The following is an 8337-nucleotide window of genomic DNA, read 5'->3' on the forward strand; positions in this document are numbered from 1 at the left end:
AAAACTTTTTCTTAACATGTGACAAGTGTTGCCTGCCATTATTTACATATTTAAACTCCAACATATATTATCGTTTAAAATTAAATTAAATGTCAAGATCGCTTAACCTCTATTAACCGGCGTCTCCAAAGATCTGCTCCGATACTTTGTAACGCTTACGAGTTACTCTTGCGATTTCAAAGTTGAGTTTAAATACCAAGCTGTACACATCAGATTCACGGCTAGAAAATGAATTAATTTGAGATTGACTGAAGTGTGTATAACATTTAAACAGGTATTCCAATACATATTCGTAAATGATAATGAGTAATATTGAAAATGATGTACGATTATACCTCCTCCTCCCCTGAAAAATTGGAAAAAGAGTGATGAAGAGTTTCTTGCCAGTTTTACCTTCTTGATTTGTGAGCTGGATTTGAAGCACTTGATTTATTGACGTTATTACTAACGTCACACATCAACATTGTGTGTTATATGAAAAAAAAATATTTCTATTTGATTTAACAAATTTTAACCTTATTGCTAAGTCTGAAACTCTCAATGCTTTCTTTAAAACCGATCAGCCCACTACCGAATATATCCAGCTCAGATAAGTACCGTTTAATCCGTTAAAATCGCGAAGAATTCGATATATATATATATCGATTTATATATAACATAATAACTATGTGCTATTCAGAAGTTCCAACGACCGACAAGCCCACCCATCGACCCCACCCGACATGGGTGTCGGCATTACATATTTAGTGATTTAAGGTTTTTATTGTTACTTATGTGGCTTTAAAATATTGTAACTGATTTCAATATTAACATAATTTGTCTAACGAAAAAAACTACATCTAATAGAACTGTAGATATACAAAGATTGTATTTATTGTTTGAAGAAATTACAAAGGCCATTAATATTATTATATATTTATGTGTCTTTTTACTTTCTATTTTTAATGTATCATCTTTTTAGTTTAGTTTTTTTTATTGTTCCTGTTTAGTTTTTGTCTTACTAACTGTGTATAACATGTATTTTTGCACTTCTTGCCTATCTTATGTAATTTAATACAATTTTCTTTACTCACAGTGGTTGCCTGGACGAGATCGCTCGAAAGCGATAAGGCCGCCAGTTGCCCTCCTTTTGATTTAATTATGTTCATTTTTTTATTTTCTGTAGTGTAACGAAGTGTTAATAATTAAAATAAATAAATAATATTATTTCCTCACAAAAAGTTCATACATAAATAATTACAGTTATTTATTATTATAAATACATAATTCTCTTTCTTCAATTGAGGGAAATGCTTGGGTGAGGCTGATGCCTGCTAAAGGTATGAGCACCTAATTGGTTGACCGCCTAATTGGCCAAAGGACAGTATGATTGGACAGCATCTGGCTGTTGGCTTGAAGGTCCTTGACAGCTCAGCTCGACAGTTATGTCAAGTATAGCTTGGCCGGCTATTCCCGTGACTAGGCAACACAAGGGAGTCTCCTACGAGAGTTGGACCTCAGCTTGGGCATTCGCACGATGGTCCAGATGGAAGCTCCTGGGCTGGAGGAATAACGTAGTAAGATCTCGCCTCCTCTGATGAAGGCGGTTATAGAATAATTTGATTTGTTTTTGCCGAGCGGGCAGTTTTTTTATATTAAGGCAATAGTTTTAACTTTACGGGGCAGCTTTTATTTGGTCATTAACTACGGCGACTGGATTATCCGGATCCGCTGAACTGTCAGGCCTCATGAGGGCCATTTTTTCGGGAAGGCGTAGTAGAGTTTTGCTTTGACGAAGTGAGGACCGTCCAAGTGTCTATATTTAAAGCAACTTGAATTTGCGATAAAGAAGTTTTATGACATTTCGTGATCCGTTCCGCAACTGAACCCGAACCAACAACAGTGTCAATGATAACTTAAATATATATTGACTTTAAGTTAACATGGTATAAAGTGCTAATAAATTACTTATAATAATAAAGCTTGTGGAATCAAATTTTACTATCGAACATTCAATAGTCATTAATTTATAGATCTAGTAATATTTGCAAATGGGTTAGAACTGATTTGACGTTGACGTTTCTAGTTTATAAGCTATGTGACATATGACAGCTGACTTTGAATATTTAAAATAAGCAAGTGTATACATACATATGTACTACGAAGTCTTTATTAGACAGTCTATTCCTGTTGACTTTCTACTATTTGACACTTTCATTAACGTGAATTATCGCTAATTAACTAATAGGCCGTGGGGTTCACAAGCGCTAATTAAAGATTTAAGTTGGCGCCTGGTAGACAGGACCGGTAACTGGTGATTTCCTTGCTCAACCAATAAGTATCGCAATACGTCAAGGAAATGCTGCCAGCGCTAAATTTTATGTTTGCTATTTATCAATTTTGCACTATTACTATTACCTACATAGTATAACTTAAAGTTAAGAATATTGTAAAAACTGTATATTTCTGGTTTGAAATATATCATTCATATTTAAGTATTAACTAGTTAAAGTTTTTTTTTAATTTATATAAAAGTGATTAAATTATTTACTAAACAAAAATTGCGTACTTAATCCACTTTAGTCTGGGTTTCGACCCGGTCATAGCACGACTACTGCGAGTTGTCGATGATATTCGCAAAGGCATGGACCACAAAAAACTCACAATTCTCACACAGCTAGATTTCAGCAACACTTTTAATACTTTTAATTAATTTCGAAATTCTAATGGGGTCTAATGAATTCTTCTTTTTGCTATTTATATGAACTCCTTAACTTTCCGTCTTTCAACTAATGTTCATGTATACGCCGATGATCTTGAAATCTACGTTCAATCAAGTCTTAATGGTCTCCCGCAAGCCATACAATTATGAACTGGCAAAGATCGTTGACTGGAGTAAAAATTTAGGCCAACTAATCAATCTCAACAAGAGTAAAATAATAATTATCAGGAGTCCTTATTTCACGAATATAATTGGTCCAGGATACCTCCTGTACATATCGCCGGAGTAACTTAATCATGATTGAAATTTGGGGGTTTAATTGATCAAAATTTATCCTGGGAGCAGCATGTTAAAGAAGTTAGCCGCAAATTGTACGGTGCCTCCAGTATCCTTCGACCTCTTAGTAATTTTCTTCCCTTTAGCACTAAAACCATACGGGCACAATCCGCCTTCCTGCCATTACTGGACTACGCCGATTCTTGTTCTTCTGATCTAAACGAGTAATTGCTAAATAAACTGGATCGTCTCCAAATCTTCTGTATCCCATTTATATTGGGTCTAAGAAAGTACGACAGCGGGGGGTGGGGGATTCGTAAAAAAAGAATATTTGCTTAGGCCTGTGGTATCTAGAAGTTGAAGTTCTGATAGTTTATCGTTAACTACATTGCTACAACACAAAAGCTGTTTAGCAATAAATCATTTGTAAATACATGATTACTTTATTACCCACAGTTTAAACACTAAAACTAATTATACTGTGCAAACGTTTACCCAATCAAATTATAATTAGTTTCATATAAGAACCTCGTTTGAATCGTATGGACCGAATAGATAAATGGTGCCTTTGGTAGAATTTTGTAATTTTCTAAGCAATTTCTAACAAATTTATTGTATTTTTTTTGTAGAATAGAAATTTTTTTTTACATTTTAAATTCGAGAATCAGCTACGCGTCTCTACTATCACTGCAGTCTGAAGAATGTTACAAATTAGGTTAGCTGACAATGCTTATACTTTACCATTTAGAAGTATTAGTACAGTAGATATATATTTGTTCGAAAAAACGATTAGAAAAATTAAGGAGAAAATATGATCCCTGTTTATACATTATATTTTTTTGGGATTACTTTAAGTGTCATTGCGTATAATTAATTATTTCAAATTGTTAAACTTAATTCCGTAATACTACTTAGATGTGTTCAATCCGATTCATCAGAACACTCAAAGGATTTTATGATCAAAGTCCCTATAAAAGGCACAACAGAGGTGATATAATCAATTTAATGAAAAGGGAATCGAAACGTCCCGTAGGTTTGAATTTACGACGGCCTAAGCTTTAATTGGAATTTTGTGTCGCATAAAAACATTATGAATTAAATTAAGCTAAATAAAAATTGTACCCAACGAACTAATAATAGTAAAAACTGTGAATTACGAACCCTGAGACGTTTATACTTTGTTAGCCCCTCTTCCTGTGTTCAGAATTTTACTCGTTCGTACGCTTAAGGCATGCTTTAGACTTAAAATAAACGCAATGCGTCACGCACAGAGCCTACTCATCTACTTGTCTACGTCTTTAATATATAAATAATCAAATATATCAAAATCTATTAAGATATATACAGGAAACTTTGATTTTGGTCTGTTGTGTTGTTCTATCTATGCATCTGATCCGGTATGTTGTTCTAAACGATGTCGTGTTAAACGGTTTTGATTGTATATGTACAAAACATATTTATCAGTAAATGGGAGATCTCTGGCCAAGTCTGTAAGAAATTTCTAGACATTATTCGATATATTTTGATGTTTTTCTATATAAGCGGTGTTATCCTTTACATACAGATTAATTTAGAAATATATTTTTTAAAGGGTTTACCAGAATATTAACTCGTGTGACGAGTGAATTAAATTTCTAAATTCTGGTAATCACATTTTTGTCATTTTATAACTGAGCCAGTACTAGCTAAATTGTTTCATTATAAATTTAAATTCTTGTGAGTGTTGTCTAGCCCGGTACGAAGTATTTTGCACGTGTTTATTGGTTTTTCTCTCGACAAAACGCTCTTCGTATTCTGTACAACAATACTTTTCGAATGACTGGACTGCCATCAAGTCAAGTCAAGAAAAATCTACTTTTTAACTTGTAATTTTTACATAAGGTTACAAAAAAGGTTATTATTTAGAAAATAATGAGGTACAAACTTTATACTTACACTTTTATAATGGTTTTACAATATTTTGTAAACAATTTGATTGAGTCTGCGTCCGTACAGAACCTAACAAACATGTCTTTCGTTAAGGAACCTAAAAATGGACACAGTAGCCTAAGAATACTATTTATTCATTTTTCAAAACCTCCAAGATCGATGAGACTTTGCAGAATAGAATAAGCAACCGATTATATAATGAAAAATTGTTTCACCAAGATTTTAATCTTGCTTAACAATATAATAATTGCCAGCGATTATATAATAACTACAACACTGATGAGAAATACCCTGAGACAAATGTAGGTAAACAGATCCCTTGTAATCACCAGATTACAGCCTTCAATGCCTCAACAAGGTAAGGCCGTGATAAATTCGGGCCACTTATTACAGACACCTGCTATTTTGTAAGTGGGTACGTAACGATATGGTAGCTTTAGGGATTCGAAATCTTTGTTAGATATGACCACTCCACGAAGTCACTTTCTTTGAAGTCAACCCTAAATCTATTACGCAATAGTATATGCTATGCGAGATTATAGACAACGTATTGTCTGTGCACAGTAGAACTATGCTATCTGTGGCCAGACAATTGCTAGCATTGGTTATTATTACTTCGATAAAATACATTGCTATATTTCTTGTACTTTAACTATTAAGTAAACGTATTAAAAATCTCTTTATACAAGTATATATTTAATAAAGAGTGACCGGTCTTTATTAAATGAATGCCTTAAAAGACTTTTGGCAATCTGAGTGTCCACGGGTATCACTTGACATTAGGTTAGCCTACTGCAAAAAGTTGACGGCGGGTGTGAGGCACAGGAGGCCTTTCAACTACTTGCCTATTAGCTTGACAAATGATCATAAAACAGATACAGAAATCTGAGCCCAGACATAATAAGGTTGTAGCGCTATTGGTTTGTTTTAAATATTTAAAGCTTAAGAATAAAGATGCTTTGAGAGAGTGACACGGCTTCTATTAAACATACCAGATTTCGTTTATCAATCATCTTTAATTTAATTCAAAGATAAGAGTACAGTGAATCAAAAAATAATATAATTATTGATATTCGAAGACGAGTATTTTTAAGTGTGTGCAATCCTCACATGGGATACAAACAGTTCTACGTATTTTCAGTGGTACAGCAAAAAATTGTTATACCCTAGATCGAATCCGCCATCTGAACTAAGAAGGTATTACTGAAATTAATTAAAGTCAATTATGTTTACTAAAATATTCTTTTGTGATTTACGAAGGCTGTTGATACTAAGATCTCTTTGTGACTATTCTAGACGGATAAAAAATACATTAATTAATATACTTTCTTCGGTGATTCCTGGTAATGGATACCAACATATTAGAATTTCACAATTATGCCTGCCTGCCTATATCTGTAAAAAGTGTTAAACGTGCAAAATCCAGAGAGCTAGATGTAATGTATAATGTAATCTGTAATGTAAATAAACCGAAACACTATCAATGTCCTATATTTATTGATTGTATATTGTCGTATATTGTTCAACAGATTTTCAAGTCTAATAAGAGACAGACGACACCAGCCGCCATTCCAGATCCCGCGGGATTAGAAATATCAATCCGGCGGGATCCCGAAATCTTCGGAATCTCGTATAGTTTAAAAAAATAATTCACGTGACTGAATACGATGAAAACTGCATGTTTGTGATAGTGAGGTTAATTAAAATAAAATATTATTTGAAAGAAAACAAAAGCCTTTATCCTTTAATATTATGAACTAAACAACTAACAATTTTAATTACATGAACATAATCAAAACAAAAGTAGGTATAGCTCAAGGAGATTAAAATTGGTGATTTTGAAAGTAACTTCTAAAAAAAGAGTATCTTCTAAAGTGTCTCAAGAGTGCTATCTGCTCCATTGCAATGTACCCTATGTAATGTGCAATGTCGCGTGAAGCGTTCCGAGCGGATGTGTGTAGAATCGCTGACCATTGCAGCCCAATCCCGTCAATCTCGAACGGGATCTCGTCATATTATGTTTCAGGATTGATCCCGAAAAATTACACGGGATCGGGATTGCATTCCCTATCCACAACGCAACGCGACATTATTTTACTTTACGATTTTCCTAAACGCGTCTCATCTATTTTCTTTTGATTATACTTACCAGAACTAAAGCTTAATATAGAGAATGTCTGTTCATTAAGCCAGCGCCACGTATACGTTCACAACGCTTTGGAATCCTCTGCTTAGTTGTTTTGTAGCAGTTTTAACTACGTAAAAACAAATTCAGTAGAACCTCACATCGAAACCAACAAACATACAACAAAAGAAGAAAGAGGCTAGTCGACAGACTATACAACTTAGGATGACCAATGTTGATCCAGGTTAGCTGTAAAGAAGCTCTTTGTGTATATAATATATAATTTATTTTTTTACAAAATCATCCAATAAATGTATTAATTACCCAGGCGTATAGAGCACAGCCAACACTGTTTAATTGTTTACTAGTGCCTATTAGTTACTTAAGTTTTTGTATTTTTTAAATATATAATTTCGGTTTTCATAATTCTTATAGTGTTGGTTATTAGTGTTTTTTCATTTGTTGTGCATTCTTTATTATGACCTGTGATTATAAAAAAAAACAACATTGTCTTTTTAATAAATAGATCAATATATTCCCGTATAACATAGTATAGTCAAAAAGCAAACCATAAGTCAATTGGAATTGTTTAATTCTCGTAAATTGATTTGATCGTTCTCTCCCTTGTAACTTAAGACATTAATCAATATCTTAAATTAGTCATAAATCGATCACGATTCCATTAACCCTAAGACAATGTAAATCATAGTACAATATGGCTATAAAGATAACAAGGGCGGTGAAAGGTGGGCCGCATTAATCTTTGCTTGTTCCACCGTTTGTTCTGACAGCGTTCATTAAGGCACAAAAGCGAAGTCTATTCGTGCTGTGCTTTTCAAATTGGTATAAGCCGGGAATTCTAGACCGAGACCGGTCAGTTTGTGAATTTATGGCGACTTAACCTCCCAATAAATGTTCAGGTCAAATCATTATTTGATATCTTAATGGTACACTTATCTATATTATTAAATAAAACTAATATACAAAGCCAAAACAGATTGCATTGATAAACACTGTACGAAACAGAAAGTATGTGTCAATTACGTACATTAATAGATTAAAAATAAAGATGTGTGCGGGTACTAGTCTACACACGTAAGAAGTAAAACTTCTTTATGACCTTATTTTTCGAAAAATGATCTACTATATGCACCTTTACAGAAATTGGTTAAATAAGGATCTGAATACAAATAATACAATAATTATTTCATTTTACCATATTAGTACTAAGATTATTACAGAATCTCATTAATTATAATATAATTATTACTAACATTGTTATCGTTATTATGTATTTTTGTTATTA

Source organism: Pieris brassicae, chromosome 3, assembly GCF_905147105.1.
Source record: "Pieris brassicae chromosome 3, ilPieBrab1.1, whole genome shotgun sequence".
NCBI classification, from domain to species: Eukaryota; Metazoa; Arthropoda; class Insecta; order Lepidoptera; family Pieridae; genus Pieris; species Pieris brassicae.